The following is an 18,473-nucleotide window of genomic DNA, read 5'->3' as shown; positions in this document are numbered from 1 at the left end:
GACCAGCACCCTCTAGAGAGGTGTTCGAGGCAACATCTCGAGGCAACAATGAGCTAGCATCTACCATTGATGGTGTTGGATACAATTGGCCACACCAGCCAAGGGCCAAACACTATTGATGGGCCAGCATCCCAATGGTGTCCAAAGTAAAATCTTAGGGCAAGAATGGGCCAACATCTACCATTAATGGTCATGTAGCGATTGGATGCACTAGCCAAGGACCAAAAAAGTGTTCAAGCGATCAAGCACCAGGCATCTACCAGGGAGAAGTTTGAGGCAACATCAAGCACTGAAGGGGTAACACCCATCCAAAAGGTGTTTGAAGTGACATCTAGAGGTAACAACGGGCCAGTATTTGCCACTAATGGTGTTGGATGTGATTGGCCACACCAGCCATGGGTCAGATGCTATCGATGGGCCAATATCCCAATGGTGTTCGGGCAACATCCTGGAGCAACAACGGGCTAGCTTCTACCGTCGATGGTGGTAGATACAATTGGTCACACCAACAAAGGACCACAGAGTTGTTCGGGGGATCAAGCGCTAGGCACCCACCAAGGAAGAGCTTGAGGCAACATCGAGCACTAAGGGGCCATCACCCATCGAGGAGCTATCTGAGGCAACATCTTGAAGTAACAACAATCCAAGATCTACAATTGAAGGTGGTGGATGCAATTGGTCACACCAGCTAAGGACCAAAGACGTGTTCGAGGGTTCAATTGCCAAGCTTTCGCTAAGGAGTAGCTCAAGGCAACATTAGGCACCGAGGGGCCAGCTCCCATCAGAGAGGTGATTGAGGAAAAATCTCAGGGCAACAATAGGCCAGCATATGCCATCAATGGTGTTGGATGTGATTATTTGCACTAGCTAAGGGCCAGACGCTGTCGATAAGCTAGCTTCCTAATGGTGTCTAAGGAAACATCTCAGGACAACAATGAGCTAGCATCTGCCATCGATGGTGTTGGACGCTATTGGCCATACCAGCTAAGGGCTAGACTCTATGGATGACATTTGAGGCAATAACCCGCACCGAGGGCCAACATGTGGTGATGGATTTTGAGGTAAGTGCCGAACACCTCGGCCCAATTGTAGGCACTTGGTGCGCTACTCGACATGTGTCGATCATGTTTGAGGGAACTGCCCGTATAAAGGGCTGGCATGTGCTAATGGTGGTCAAGGCATATGCGGAGACCAAAGGCCAACATGTATCGATAGTGGTTGAGGCAAGGGCATGTGTCACAATCGACAAGCGTGATGGGACTGGCCCTCGGGTTCTAGTGAGACAAGGTCTGATAGCCTAGGGGACCAGGCCTTGAGGCCTATTTGAGGCACAAGTCGAGGGAATTAGACTGGGACAATGGTGCAAGTAGTGATCAAGACTCTAGAAGCTTAGGCACAATGTTCAGGTTTAGCAGAATTACGTCAAGCCCAGGTGCAGGGCATACAGTCTAACCTAGGTGCAGGCATCGATGATCAAGTTTGGGACTAGGAACCCCATGCCCAGCCCTCAGAGCCAATCTTTTTTGTGAGGTTATAGATCCATGTTACCAACATCTCTTGCATGCATTGTTCCATTGACCAGAGGCTATTCATCTTGGAGACCTGATTGGTTATGAGTGCAATCAGGCACAAACGGCACTAAGGGCCATCTTCTATCGATGCTGATTGAGGTATGGCAATGCTAATAGTGGATAAGGCAACTGTCTGTACCAAGGGTTGACTTGTATCGATAGTGGTTAAGGCATGTGCCCACACTGATTCTAGATTGTGCCAATGCAGATTGAGGCATGCATGTGCCGATGGTGGTCAAGGCAAGTGCCTGTGCCTAGGGTCAACTTGTGCCGATGGTGGTCGATGCATGTGCCCACACCATACGCCAACATGTACCATTGATGGTCGAAGCCTTGGTCGAAGTTCAATTTTGGGCCACGGTGCACATGCTAGGCTCGAGAATGTGCTGGTACCATATTTTTTTGCCTAGGGCACCATCGTTGGAGCATCATCAAAGCATCGCCAGAGAACCTGTCAGATGACATGAGGGTTTCGATGATTAAGGGAAGGGCTGGGGGTGTGCACACATGATGTGTAATTGGTGCTAGTACTTGGCCCTTATATTGGCCTTCTATCACGCATACAACATCTTGAACTCACACCCCCTTAAAGAGCATTTGAGCTTTTACAAGTTTACTGCTAGTAGCCGTTCAAATGTTTGAAATGGGGACATTTTTTTCAAAGGGCTACAAAATCTTCTACACTTTGATTTTTTAGCTGAATTGTTTTATGGATGCCAACAAAAATGCAAGGATTAGTTCTACCAAATTTAGGGCCAAAACTCCTTCTAAAAAAATTTAAAAAATCTAGAACTGTAAAAAATTTTAAAAATTGTGAAAAATGGAAAACGAGTCATCTTGCCATGAAACTTCACATGAAGGCTTAGGGGACCATTGTATGAATTTACAAGCCATAAAAATGGCATTGGCATGGTAGAAATATGAAGATGCACCTAAACTGACCCATCATCCAGTCACAGCATGCATGGTGCTCAACCCAGGCTTAAGAGACCCACGAGCGGTGCACAGGCATTGAGGAGAGCTCATATGAATTCATAAGCCAAAAGAATGGCTTTGGCACGATAGAAATATGAGGATGTGTCCGAACACACCTATTGCCCGATCATGGTGTGCATGGTGCACAATTTGGGCTCAGGTACGAGCGCTTGGTGCATGACCTAACTTGTGCGTGACCCAACTTGTTTGAGGGAACTGCATGCGTAAAGGGCCAGCATGTGTCGATGGTGGCTGAGACATGTGTCAAAACCATGGGCTAATATTTCTTGATAGTTGTCAAGGTAAGGGCTTGTGTTGCAATTAACAAGCAAGCTAGGACTGGCCCTAAGGTTCTAGCTTGGACATTCTAGCTCTCTAATTGGTTTAGTGCCGCAAGCTTGTTTCATAGGTTGGCTTAGGCATATGGAGTTCATTCCCAGTCTAAGGTCAAACAGTGTTTGGTTTGAAAGTGGCGCTCGTGACACTAACATCTACCAAAGAGGTGTCTGAGGCTCCAAGGGGCCAGTGCCCACCAGAAAGGTCTCTGAGGTAATATCTCAGGGTAATAATGACCAGTATCTACCACCAATGGTGCTTGACGTGATTGGCCACACCAACCATAGGCTTGATATTGTCAATGGGCTAGCATCCTGATGGTGTCTAAGGTAATATCTTGACGCAACAAAGGGCCAACATCTACCACCAATGGTGGCAGACATGATTCTTTGCACCAGCCAAGGACCAAAGAGGTGTTTGAGGGATCTAGTGGCAAGCATGCACCAAGGAAGAGCTCAAGCCAACATTGAGCACCGAGGGGCCAACACCCACCAAAGAGGTGTCTGAGGCAACATCCCGAAACAACAATGGGCCTGTATCTATCACCAATGGTGTTGGATGTGATTGGCCACACTAGCCAAGGACCAGACACTATCGATGGCGTAACATCCCTATGGTGTCCAAGGTAGCATCCTAAGGTAATAACGGGTTAGCATCTGTCACTGATGGTGGTGGATGCAATTGGCTGCACCAGCCAAGGACCAAAGAAGTGTTTAGGGGATCAAGCACTAGGCACTCACCAAGGAAGAGCTTGAAACAACATCAAGCTTCGAGGGGCCTGCACCTGCCAAGGAGGTGTTTAAGGAACCATCTCAAGGCAACAACAAGCTAGCATCTGTCGCCAATGGTGTTAGATGGGATTGGTCACACCAGCCAAGGGCCAAACGCTATCGCTGGGCCAATATCTTGATGGTGTCTGAGGTAATATCCTAGGGCAACAATGGGCTAGCATCTACCTTGGATGGTGGTGGATGTGATTGGCTACACTAGCCAAGGACCAAAAAGGTGTTCAGAGGATCAAGTGCTAGGCACCCACCAAGGAGAAGCTCTAGTAAACATCGGGCACTAAGGGGCCATCCCCCACTAGGATGGTTGAGGTGCAGGCACAAGTTACACGCAAAGGTGTCCAAGCCAACAACCTGTATCAAGTGCCAATGTCATGCCTTAGGCATCCGTACCAAAAGTTGAGGCCCGTGCACCAGTGGCTAAGGCTCGAGCACTAGACATAGAGGCAGAAGTTCTAGCAATAGTCATGGTGGAAGCATCCAAGCCACTCACCCCCAAGTCAGGCCTGTTCGTGGCACAAAGACCAATTCCACAACAAGCTCACACTGTACCTAGGCATTCCCAAGGAATAGGGCCAAACTAAAATGATATAAAAACCCTTTAGGATTTGTAGCACACAAAGAAGGGTGTAGTCAATCTTAAGCTTATGCATTCTACGTCTCTGGTTGGTTTAGTGCTTACATGCTTAATTTATAGGCTGACTTAGGCATATGAGTTCATTCTTAGTTTAAGGTCGAATGGTGTTTGGTTTGAGAGCGGAGCCCATGACACCAGTATCTACCAAAGAGGTGTTTGGGGCACGAAAGAGCCAGAACCCGCCAGGGAGGTGTTTGAGGTAATATCTCAGGGCAACAACAGGCCACCATCTACTGCTGATAGTGTTGGATATGATCGATCGTACCAACTAGAGGTGAAATGCTATTAATGGGCCAACATCTCGATGGTGTTCAAGGTAACATCCTAGGGTAACAACAGGCTAGCATCTATCACAGATGGTGGTGAACGTGATTGGCTGCACTAGCCAAAAACCAAAGAGGTGTTCAAGGGATCAAGCGCTAGCACTCACCAAGGAAGAGCTCAAGGCAACATAAGGCACCAAGGGGCCAGCACCTACCAGGGAGGTGTTTGAGGCAACACCCTACGGTAACAATGGGCTAGCATTTGCCATCGATGGTGTTGGATGTGATTGGTCACACCAGCCAAGGGCCAAACACTATTGATAGGCCAACATACCAAAGGTGTTTGAGGTAACTTCTTAAGGCAACAATGGGCTAGCATCTACTATCGATGGTGGTGGGCATGATCAGCAACAGTAGCTAAAGACTACAGAGGTGTTCAGCAAATCAAGTGCCAGGCACCCACCAAGGAGAAGCTTGAGATAACATCGAGCATCGAAGGGCTATCACTTACCAAAAAAGTGTCTAAGGTAACATCCTGGGGCAACAATGGACTAGCACAGCCATCGATGGTGTTGGATGCAATTGGGTGCGCCAGTCAAGGGGTAGATGCTATCAATAGGCCAACATCCCAATGGTATCTGAGGTAACATCTCAGACCAACAACGGGCTAACATCTATAGTTGATGGTAATGGACACGAATGGTCGCACCAGCCAAAGACCAAAAAGGTGTTCAGGGGATCAAGCTCCAGGCACCCGCCAAGGAGAAGCTCAAGGTATTATCGGGCATCGAAGGGCCTCCACCCACTAGAAAGGTGTCTGACGCAACATCCCAGGGCAACAATGGGCTAGCATCTACCATTGATGGTGTTAGATGGGATTGGCTGCACTAGTCAAGGGACAAACGTAGTTGACAGGCCAGTATCCCGATGGTGTCTAAGGTAAAATCCCCAAGTAACAACAGGCCAGCATCTGCCATCGATGCTGGTGGATGTAATTGGCCACACCAACCAAGGACCAAAGAGCTGTTTAGGGGATCAAACGCTAGGCACTAATCTAGGTGGAGCTTAAGGTAACATTTGGCACCAAAGGGCTAGCACCTGCGAGAGAGGTGTTTGAGGTAATATCTTAGGATCTACTGTTGATAGTGATGGATGCGATCGACCACACCAGCCAAGGACCAAAAATGTGTTCAGGGGATCAAGCCCCAGGTACCCATCAAGAAAGGGCTCAAGGTAGCATCGGGGCACCGAAAGGCCAGCACCTACCAGAAAAGTGTCCGAGGCCACATCCTGAGGCAACAACGGGTCAAAATCTATTGTCAATGATGGTGGATACGATTGGCCTCACCAGCCAAGGACTAAAAGGGTGTTCGAAGGATCAAGCACTAGGCACCTATCAAGTAGGAGCTCATGGCAACATCAAGCACTGAGGGGCCAGCTCCTGCCAGGGAGGTGTTTGAGGCAACATCTCAGGGCAACAATGGACCAACGTCTATCGTCGATGGTGTTAGACATGATTGGTCACCCCAACTAAGGGCCAGATGCAGTCAATAGGCCAATGTCCCAGTGGTGTCTGAGGCAACATCCCAAGGTGACAACGGGCAAGCATTTGCCACCAATGGTGGTGGATACGATTGGCCACATTAGCCAAGGGCCAAAGAGGTGTTTGGGGGATCATGTGCTAGACACTCGTCAAGAAAGAGCTTAAGGCAACATTAGGCACCCAGGGGCTAGCACCCACTAGGGAGGTGTTTAAGGCAACATCCGGGGCAACAATAGACCAACATCTATCACTAAAGATGTTGGATGCGATTGGTCACACCAGCCAAAGGTTAGATGCAGTTGATGGGCCAACATTCGAATGGTGTTTAAGGTAACTTCCCATGGCAACAATAGGCCAGCATCTGCCACTGATGGTGGTGGATGTGATTGGCCACACTAGCCTAGGACCAAAGATGGGTTCAGGGGATCAAGCGCCAGGTACCCACCAAGGAAGAGCTCGAAGGAACATCTGTCATTGAAGGGACACCACCTGCCAATGAAGTGACTGAGGCAACATCCTGGGGTTGCAACGGATCGACATCTATCATCGATGGTGTTGGACACGATTGGTCACCCCAGCCAAGGGCCAGACATAGTCGATAGGCTAACGTCCCAATGGTGTCTGAGGCAACATCCCAGGGTGACAACAAGCAAGCATCTGCTGCTAATGGTGGTGGATGCGATTGGTCGTACTAGCTAAGGACTAAAGAGGTGTTCCAGGGATCATGCATTAGGCACCCATCAAGAAGGAGCTTAAGGCAACATCGAGCATCGAGGGGCCAACATCGACAAGAGAGGTGTCCGAGGCAACATTCGGGGTAACAACGAACCAACATCTATCACCAATGGTTTTGGATGTGATTGGTCACACCAGCCAATGGCCAGACGCGATCGACAGGCTAACATTTGAATGGTGGTTGAGATAACATCTCTAGGCAACAACAGGCCAACGTTTGCCGCTGAAGGTGGTGGACACGATTGGCCACACTAGCTAAGGACCAAAGAGGTGTTCGAGGGATCAAGCACCAGGCACCCGCCAAGGAGGAGCTCAAGGCAACATCGGGCACCGAGGGGCTAGTACCCATCAGAGAGGTATCGAGGCAACATCCTAGGGCAATAACAGGCAACCATTTGTCATCGATGGTGTTAGACATGATTGGTAGCACCAGCTGAAGGCCAAACACTATCGGTGGGCTAGCATCCTGATAGTGTCCGAGGCAACATCTCGAGGCAACAATGAGCTTACATCGGCCACTGATGGTCGTGGATATGATTGGCTGCACCAGCCAAGGATCGAAGAGCTATTTAGGGGATCCAGCACCAAGCACTCACCAAGGAGGAGCTCGATGCAACATCAAGCACTAAAGGGCTAGGACCCACCAAAAAAGTGTCTGAGGTAACATCCTGAGGCAACAACGAGCCAGTATCTGCTACCGATGGTGCTAGATGTGATAGGGTACACCAACCAAGGGCCAGACACTGTCGATGGGCTAGCATCTTGATGATGTCTAACGTAACATCTCCGGGCAACAATGGGCTAGCATCTACCACTGATGGTGGTGGACATGATTGGCCACACCAGCCAAAGACCAAAGAAGTGTTCGGGGGATCAAGCGCTAGGCACCCACCAAGGAGTAGCTTAAGGAACCATCAGGTATCAAAAGGCCAGCACTCGCTAGAGAGGTGTTTGAGGTAACTTCTTGAGGCAACAATGAGCTAGCATCAACTGCCAATGGTGTTAGATTCGATTGGTTGCACCAACCAAGGGCTAGACAATTTCGATGGGCAAGCATCTCGATTATGTCTGAGGTAATATCCCGGGGCAACAATGGGCTAGCATCTACTATCGATGGTGGTGGACATAATTGGCTACACCAGCCAAGGTCCAAAGAGGTGCTCAAGGGATCAAATGCCAGGTACCCACCAAGGAAGAGCTGGAGGCAACATCAGGCACTGAGGGGCCAGCACCTGTCAGGGAGGTGTTTGAGGCAACTTCTTAAGGCAACAACAGGCCAGCATCAGTCACTATTGGCATTGTACGTGGTTGGTCACTCTAGCTAAGGGCTAGATACTATTGATGGCCAACATTCTGATGGTGTTTGAGATAACATCCCGGGGCAACAATGGGCCAGCTTCTGGCATCAATGGTGGTGAGCATGATTGGCTGCACCAGTCAAGGACCAAAGAGGTGTTCAGGGGATCAAGTGTTAAGCACCTACCAAGGAGGAGCCTGAGGTAACATCGGGCACCGACGGGCTAGTACCCATCAAGGCGGTGTCTAAGGTAACATCCTGAGGCAATAATAGGCAAGCATTTGTCATCGATGGTGTTGGACATGATTGGTAGCACCAGCTAAAGGCCAAACACTATTAATGGCCTAGCATCCTAATGGTGTTTGAGGTAACATCTTGGAGCAACAACGAGCTTGCATCTAACACCGATGGTGGTGATGCGATTGGCTGCACTAGCCAAGGACCAAAGAGGTGTTTCAGGGATCTAGCACGAGGCACTCACCAAGGAGGAGCTCGATGCAACATCGGGCACCGAAGGGTTAGCACCCACCAAAGAGGTGTCCAAGGCAACATCTTGGGGTAACAATAGGCTAGTATCTACTATCGATGCTACTGGATGTGATAGGCTACACTAGGCAAGGGCCAGACACTATCGATAAGCCATCATCCCGATGATGTCTGAGGTAACATCCCTGGGCAACAATGGGCCAACATCTGCCATTGATGGTGGTGGATGCGATTGGTCGCACCAGCCAAGGACTAAAAAGGTGTTTAGGGGATCAAGCATTAGGCACCCACCAAGGAGGAGCTAAGGAACCATCAGGCATCGAAAGGCCATCACCTACTAGAGAAGTGTCTAAGGTAACTTCTTGAGGCAACAATGAGCCAGCATCAGCCACCAATGGTGTTAGACTTGATTGGTTACACCAGCCAAGGGCTAGATGATTTTGATAGGCTAGCATCTTAATTCTGTTCGAGGTAACATCCCAGGGCAACAGTGGGCCAGTATCTGTCGTCGATGGTGGTGGACATCATTAGTTGCACCAGCCAAGGTCCAAAGAGGTGTTCGATGGATCAAACGCTAGGCACCCGCCAAGGAAAAGCTGGAGGCAACATCAGGCATCGAGGGGCCAGCACCCACCAGGGAGGTGTTTAAGGTAACTTCTCAGGGCAATAATGGGCTAGCATCTATCACTGATGGCATTGTATGTGAATGGTTACTCCAGTTAAAGGCCAGATGCTATTGATGGGCTAGCATTCTAATGGTGTTCGAGGTAACATCTTAGGGCAACAATAGGCCAGCTTTTGCCACCGATGGTGGTGAACATGATTGGTCACACCAATCAAGGACCAAAGAGGTGTTCGGGGGATTAAGTGCCAGGCACCTACCAAGGAGGAGCTTGAGGTAACATCAGGCATTGAGGGGCTAGCACTTGCCAAAAAGGTGTTGGAAGCATCTTCTCAAAGCAACAATGGGCCCGTATCTACCACCAATGGTGCTGGATGAAATTTGTCACACCAGCCAAGGGTTAGATGCTGTCGACAGGCTAGCATTCTGATGGTGTTTAAGCTAAACTCCTAGGGCAACAACGGGCCAGCATCTGCCACTGATGGTGGTGGATGCATTGGCCACACCAGCTAAGGACCATAGGTTTTGGTTTGGCTCCACTCCTTGTGAACGCTTGGGTGTGGTGCGGGCATGTTGTGGCCTTGATCTTGATGTTGCGAATAGGCCTGACTTCTGGGTGGGGGGTTTGGATGCTTCTACCTTGGCTATAGCTAGAAACCACACCTCTGTGTTTGGTGCTCGAGCTTTGGCATCTGGTGCACAGACCTCAGCTCCTAGTGTGGACGCCCAGGGCGTGACATTGGCACTTGGTATAGGTTGTTGCCTCAAACACCCCTAGGTCTAACCTGTGGCTGCATCTTGATAATCAGTGTCCACACCTGGGTTTGATTATGTGCTCTTACTACTCACCAGTACTTACACCTGTGCTTGGCTCAATTCTGTCAAACCTGAATATCATACCTAAGCCTCTGGAGTCCTGATCACTGCCTGCACCACTGTCCAAGTCTACTTCCCTCAACCTATACCTTGAGTAGGCCTCAAGGCCTACTCCAGTGGGGTATTGAACCCTGTCCCACTAGGACCCTAGAGCTAATCCTAGCTTGCTAGCTGATCGTGACATATGCCCCTGCCTCGACCACCATCGAGACATGTTGGCCCTTGGTCTAAGCACTTGCCTCGATCACCATCAGCATATGCTGGCCCTTTATGTGGGCAATTCCCTTGAACACCATTGGCACATGTTGGGTCACACACCATGCGCTTCACAACCAGATAGCAGGTGAGTTCAGACACATCCTCATATTTCTGCCATGCCAAAGCCTTTTTTATGGCTTGTGAATTCATATGAGCACTCCTCAATGCCCACGTACCACGCACGGGTGTCCTGAGCCCGAGACAAGCACCATGCATGCCACGACTGGATGATGGGTGGGTTTAGGCTCATCTTCATATTTATACCATGCCAATGCCATTTTCATGGCTTCCAAATCCATACAATGGTCCCCGAAGCCTTCATGTGAAGTTTCATGGAGAGATGACTTATTTTCTATTTTTCATGATTTTTGAAATTTTTGTAGTTTGGGATTTTTTTAAAATTTTTTAAAAGGATTTTTGGCCCCAAATTTGGTAGACATTATCCTTATATTTTTCTTGGCATGCATAAAACAATTCAGCTAAAAAATCAAAGTGTAGAAGATTTTGTGGCCAATTGAAAAAGTGTACCCATTTTAGACACTTGGATAGATATCAGCAACAAACCTGCAAAAAGCACAAATGCTCTTTAAGGGGGTGTGAGTTCTTGAGGTTGTAAGCGGGATAAGGGGCCAATATAAGGGCCAACTACTAGCACCCATTGGACATCATGTGTGCACACCCCCCCGACATCATGTGTGACATTAGCACATGGTTGAGCCCAGCATGTGCACCATGGCCCAAAATCAAACTTCTGCCAGGGTCTTGACCATCAATAGCACATGTTGGCGTATGGTATGAGCACATGCATCGACCATCATTAGCACAAGCTGGGCTTTGGTATGGGCAATTACCTCGACCACCATCGACACAAGCTGGCCGTTGGTGCAAGCACTTGCCTCAACCACTATCGACACATGCATGCCTTGATCTGCATCGGACAACCTCGAATCAGTGTGGGTACATGCCTCGACCACCATTGACATAAGTTGACCCTCGGTAGGGGCAATTGCCTTGACCACCATTGAAACGTTCCATGCCTTAATCAGCATCAATAGAAGATGGCCCTTGGTGTCGTCCGAGCTCGGTTGTACTCATAACCGCATCAGGTCTCCAAGGTGAACAACCTCTAGTTGAGGGAACAATGTAGGCAAGGGAAGTTGGCAAAACAAATTTCTAATCTCAGAAAAAGGATTGCCTCTGAGGGCTAGGCATGGGGGTCCTACTCTTAAACCTAATCATTAGTGCCTGCCTAATCATTACTGCCTATATCTAGGTCTGACTATGTGCCCTGCACTTGGGCTTGGCTTAATTTTGCCGAACTTGAACACCATGCCTAAGCCTCTGAAGCCTTGATCACTGCCTGTACCACTGTCCTGGTCTAGTTCCCTTGACTTGTGCCTCAAGTAGGCCTCAAAGCCTAGTCTTCTGGGCTATCGAACCTTGTCCCACCAGAACTTCAAGGCCAGTTCGAGCTTTTTTGTTAACCATGACACATGCCCTTGCCTCGACCACCATTGAGGCATGTTGGCCTTTGGTCTCAGCACATGCCTCGACCACCATCAGCACATGCTGGCCTTTTATGTGGGTAGTTCCCTTGAACACCATCGACACATGCTGGGTCATGCACCAAGTGCCCAAACCTGGGCTTAAGTGTTTGGCACTTGCCACGAACTCCATCGCCATATGCTGGCCCTCAGTATGGGTTATTGCCTTGAACACCATCGATAGCATCTAGCCTTTAGCTAGTGTGACCAATCGCATCCAACACCATCAATGGTAGAAGCAGTCGGTTGTTGTCTCAGGATGTTCCTTCAAACACCACCCTGGTGGGTGTTGGACCATTAATGCCTAATGTTGCCTCGAGCTCCTCCTTGGTTAGTGCCTAGTGCTTGATCCCCCAAACACCTCTTTGGTTCTTGGCTAGTGTGGACAATCACATCCACCACTATCGATAGTAGATACAAGCCCGTTGTTGCCCTAGGATTTACCTTAGACACTATCAGAATGTTGGCCCATCAATAGCATCTAGCCCTTAGCTGGTGCAGCTAATCTCATCCAACACCATCAGTGACAGATGCTTGCCCATTATTGCCTTGGGATGTTGCCTCGAACACCTCCTAAGTGGGTATTGGCCCCTCAGTGCCCGATGTTGCCTTGAGCTCTTCCTTGGTAGGTGCCTGGTGCTTGATCCCCCAAACACCTCTTTGGTCATTGGCTAGTGCGACTGATTGCATCCAACACCATTGATGGTAGATGTTGGCCCATTGTTTCCTAGAAATGTTACCACAGAGACCATTAAGAAGCTGGCCCATTGATAGAGTTTGGCCCTTGGTTGATGTGACCAATCGTGTCTAACACCATCGGTGATAGATGTTGGCCTATTGTTACCTCGGGATGTTACCTCGAACACCTCTCTGACGGGTGCTAGCCCCTCGGGGCCCGATGTTGCCTTAAGCTCTTCCTTGGTAGGTTTCTGGCACTTCATCCCCCAAACACCTTTTTAGTCCTTGGCATTGGTAGCAAACACTGGCCAATTGTTGCCTCGGGATGTTACCTCAGACACCATTGGGATGTTGACTCGTTGATAGTGTCTGGCCATTGACTGGTGTGACCAATCATGTCCAACACCATCAGTAGCATATGTTGGCCCATTATTGCCCAAAGATGTTGCCTTAGACTCTCCTGGATAGGTGCTGGCCCCTCAATGCTCGATGTTGCCTCGAGGTCATCTTTTGAAGGTGCTTGGCACTTATCCCCCAGACACCTTTTTGGTCCTTAGTTGGTGTAGCCAATCGCATCCACCACCATCGGCAGCAAATGCTAGCCTATTGTTGTCCTGGGATGTTACCTCAGACAACATTGAGATGCTAGCCCATTGACAGCATTTGGCCTTTGGTTGGTGTGGCCAATAACATGCAACACCATTGATGGCAAATGCTGGCGCATTGTTGCCAAAGTATGCTATCTTAGATGCCTCCTTGGTGGGTGCTGACCTCTCGATGCCTGATGTTGCCTCGAGCTCCTCCATGGCGAGTGCTTGGCACTTGATCCCCTGAACACCACTTTGATCTTTAGCTAGTGTGGCCCCTCGATGCCCGATGTTGCCTAGAGCTCCTCTTTGGTAGGTGCTTGGCACTTGAACCCCCGAACACCTCTTTGGTCTTAAGCTAGTGTGGCTAATCACATCCACCACCATTGGTAATAGATGCTGGCTAGTTGTTACCCTAAGATGTTACCTCAGACACCATCAGAATGTTGGCCTGTTAATTGTGTTTGGCCCTTAGCTGGTGTAGCTAATCAAGTCCAACACTGTCGGTGCCAGATGTTGGCCCATTGTTGCCTCGAGATGTTGCCTCAAACACCTCCTTAGTTGGTGCTGGCCCCTCGGTGCTTGATATTGCCTCTAGCTCTTCCTTGGTGGGTGCCTGGTGCTTAATCACTGAAACACCTCTTTGGTCCTTGGCTGGTATGGTCAATCGCATCCACCACCATCGATGGTAGATGCTATCCCGTTGTTACCTTTAGATGTTGCCTTGGACACCATTAAGAGATTAGCCCATCAATAGCTTTTGGCCCTTAGCTAGTGCGGCCAATCATGTCCAACACCATCGATAGTAGATATTGGCCTGTTGTTGCCCTGGGATGTTGCCTCAAACACCTCTTTTGCAAGTGCTAGCCCTTCGATGCTCGATGTTGCCTCAAGCTCTTTATTGGTGGGTGCCTAGAGCTTGATCCCTTAAACACCTCTTTGGTCCTTGGCTAGTGTGGCCAATCATGTTCACCACCATCAGTGGTGGATGCTAACCCATTGTTGCCCCGGGATGTTACGTCAGACAGCATCGAGATGCTTGCCCATTGATAGTGTCAGGCCCTTGGCTGGTGTAACCAATTGTGTCCAACATCATTGATGGCAGATGCTAGCCTATTATTACCCTGAGATGTTGCCTTGCACACCTCCTAGGCAGGTGCTGACCCCTTGATGCTCGATGTTGCATCAAGCTCTTCCTTGGTGGGTGCTTGGCGGTTGATCCCTCGAACCCCTTTTTGGTCATTAGCTACTGCAGCCAATCTCATCCATGACAATCGATGGCAGATTCTAGCCCATTATTACCCTAGGATGTTACCTCAGACACCATCAGGATGCTGGCTCATTAATAGCATCTGCCCCTTGTGTGGCCAATCAAGTCCAACACCATCGACAATAGATGCTGGCCTGTTGTTGCCTCGAGATGTTCCCTTAGACACCTTTCTGGCAGGTGCTAGCCCCTCAGTGCCTGATATTACCTCAAGCTCTTCCTTGGTGGGTGCCTAATGCTTGATCCCTCGAACACCTCTTTGGTCCTTAGCTGGTGCGACCAATCACATCTACCATAATCAATGGTAGATGGGGATGTTACTTCAGACACCATTGAGATCATGCCCATCGACAGCATCTAGCCCTTGGCTGGTGTGGCCAATCGTATCCAACACCATCTATAATAGATGTTGGCCTGTTATTGCCCCTATACGTTGCCTTGAACACCTCTCTGGCAGGTGTTGGCCTTTCGATACCTTGGACACCTTTTAGGTAAGTGCTGGTGTCAGGGGTTTTGTTCTCAAACCAAACACCATGCGGCCTTAGTTTGGGAATGAACACCATTTACCTAAGTGAGCCTATGAAATAAGCGCGCGGGCACTAAACCAACTAGAAAGGCATAATGCACAAGCTAAGGATTGACCAAGCCCTCTTTATGTATTGCAGAACCTAGAGGCTTTCTATATGGTTCTTGTTTGGCCCCATTTTATGGGTGCGCATGGGTGCGGTAAGGGCATGTTGTGGGCCTGGTCTTAGTGCTACGGATAGGTCTGACTTGGGGGTGGGCAATCTGGATTCTTTTACCATCACTATTCTAGAACTCTTACCTTTGTGTCTCATGCTCAAGCCATTCTTGTTGGTGTGTGGGCCCTGGCTCTTAGTGCAGGTTATTACCTCGAACACCCCTAGGTCTGACCTGTGCCTACACTTCGATCATCAATGCTGGCACTTGGGTCTGACTGTGTACTCACTTACCACTCACCAGCACCTACACTTGAGCTTGGCTCATTTTCACCAAACTTGAACACCATGCCTGAGACTCTGGTGTCTTGATCACTACCCGCACCACTATCCTGGTCTAGTTCCCTTGACCTGTACCTCGAGTACGCCTTAAGGCCTGGTCCTTTCGGCTGTCGAACCCTATCCCACCAAAACTCTAAGGCCAATTCTAGCTTGCTTGCTGATTGTGGCAAATGTCATTACCTCGACCATAATCGAACAAGTTGGCCTTTAGCCTCGGCACATGCTTCAACCTGCATCAACACATGCTGGCCTTTTATGCGAGCAGTTCCCTCGAACACCACCGACACATGCTGGGTCACACACTAAGTGCCCATACCTGGGCCCGGATGTTTGGCACTTGCCTTGAACTCTATTGCCATATGTTGCGTTTGGTACAGGTTGTTGCTTCAAATGCTATCGATAGTGTCTAGCCCTTGGATGGTGCACCAATCGCGTCCAACACCATCGACGATAGATGCTAGCCCGTTGTTGCCTCAAAATGCTACCTCGAACACCTTCCCAGTAGGTGCTAGCCCTTTGGTGCCCGATGTTGCCTTAAGCTCCTCTCTGGCGGGTGCCTGGAGCTTAATCCCCCAAACATCTCTTTGGTCTTTGGCTAGTGCAGCCAATCATGTCCACCACCATCAATGGTAGATGCTAGCCTATTGTTGCCTCGAGATGTTACCTCCAACACCTCCCTAGTGGGTGCTGGCACCTCAATGCCCGATGTGGCCTTGAGCTCTTCCATCGAAGGTGCCTAGCGCTTGATCCTCTGAACACCTCTTTGGTCCTTGGCTAGTGTGGCTAATCCCATCCACCACTATCGATGGCAGATGCTAAGCCATTGTTGCCCCAGGATGTTACCTCAAACACCATCGAGATGCTGGCTTGTCGATAATGTCTAGCCCTTGGCTAGTGCAACCAATTGTTTCCAACACCAATGGTGGTAGACGCTGGCCTGTTGTTACCCTGGGATGTTGCCTAAGACACCTTCCTGGTGGGTGCTGGCCCCTCAGTGCCCGATGTTACCTCAAGCTCCTCCTTAGTGGGTGCCTAGTGCTTGATCCCCTAAACACCTCTTTGGTCCCTGGTTGGTGCAGCTAAGCACATCTAACACCATCTGCGACTGATGCTGGCCCATTGTTGCTTTAGGATGTTACCTTAGATACCATCAGGATGCTGGCCTATCGATAACATCCGGCCCTTGGTTGGTGCGACCAATTGCTTCCAACACCATCGACGACCTATGCTAGCCCATTTTTAGCTTAGGATGTTGCCTCAAACACGTCCTTAATGGGTGTTGGCCCTTTCAATACCCGCAGTTGCCTCAAGCTCCTCTTTGGCGGGTGCTCGATGCTTCATCCTTTGAACACCTCTTTGGTCCTTGGTTGGTGCAACCAATCGCATCCACCACCATCGATGGTAGATGCTGGCCTATTGTTGCCTCGAGATGTTACCCCGAACACCATCAGGATGCTGGCCTACTGATAGCATCTGCACCATGGCTGCTGCAGCCAATCACTTCCAACACCATTGGCAGTAAATGCTAGCCCATTGTTGCATGAGGATGTTGCCTTAAACACCTCCTTGATGGGTGCTAGCCCTTTGGTGCTCGATGCTGCCTCAAGCTCCTCTTTGGAGGGTGCCTAGTGCTTGATCCCTCGAACACCTCTTTGGTTCTTGGTTGGTGTGGCCAATCGCATCCACCACCATCGGTGGCAGATGTTGGGCCATTGTTTCCCTGAGATGTTACCCTAGACACCATCAGGATGCTAGTCCATCGACAACATCTAACTTTTGGCTGGTACAACCAATTGTGTCCAACACCATCGACGATAAATGTTGGCTTGTTATTGCTCTGAAATGTTCCCTTAGACACCTCTCTGGTAGGTGCTAGCCTCACGGAGCCCGATGTTGTCTCGAGCTCCTCCTTGACAAGTGCCTAGTTCTTGATCCTTCAAAAACCCCTTTGGTCCTTAGCTAGTGCGACCAATCATGTCCACCACCATCAGCAACCAATGTTCGCCCATTATTGCCTTAGACACCATCAGGATGCTAGCCCATCGACAACATCTGGCCCTTGGCTGGTGCGACCAATCGCATCCAACACCATCATAGAAGAAGCTGGTCCATTGTCACCCTGGGATGTTGCCTAGGACTCCTCCTTGATGGGTGTTGGCCCTTCAGTCCTTGATGTTTCCTTAAGCTTCTCCTTGGCAAGTGCCTAGCGCTTCATTCCTTGAACACCGCTTGGGTCTTTGGCTGGTGCAACCAATCACATCCACCACCATTAGTAGTAGATGTTGGCCTGTTGTTACCCTAGGATGTTACCTTGGACACCATTGGGATGCTGGCCTGTCGACAGTGTCTGGCCCTTGGCTGGTGTGGCCAATCGCTTGTAACACAATCGATGATAGATGCTAGCCTGTTGTTGCCCTGAGATGTAGCTTCAAACACCTCTCTAGTGGGTGTTGGCCTTTTGGTGCCCGATGCTGCCTTAAGCTCCTCCTTGGTGGGTGCCTAGCACTTGATCCCCCAAACACCTCTTTTGTCTTTCACTAGTCTGGTTAATCATATCCATAACCATCAATGGTAGATGCTGGCCCATTATTGCCCTGGGATGTTACCTTAGACACCATCGGGATGCTGGCTTATCGATAGCATCTAGCCCTTGGTTAGTGTAGCCAATTGTGTCCAACACCATCGATGGCATATGCTAGCCCATTGTTGGCCTGAGATGTTGCCTCAAACACCTCCTTGGTGGGTGTTGGCCCTTTTAATGCCCAAAGTTGCCTCAAGCTCCTCCATGGTGGGTGCTCGATGCTTGATCCCTTGAACACCTTTTTGGTCCTTGGCTGGTGCAACCAATCACATCCACCACCATCGCTGGTAGATTCTAGCCCATTGTTGCCTCGAGATGTTACCTCAAACACCATCGGGATGCTGGCCTACTAACAGCGTTTGGCTTATGGCTGGTGCAGCCAATCGCTTCCAACACCATTGGCAGTAAAT

This window comes from Durio zibethinus, chromosome 23 (genome assembly GCF_047325235.1).
Source record: "Durio zibethinus cultivar Kanyao isolate XHJ-2024 chromosome 23, ASM4732523v1, whole genome shotgun sequence".
In the NCBI taxonomy this organism is placed as follows: domain Eukaryota; kingdom Viridiplantae; phylum Streptophyta; class Magnoliopsida; order Malvales; family Malvaceae; genus Durio; species Durio zibethinus.
Note: the sequence above shows the minus strand (reverse complement) of the source record.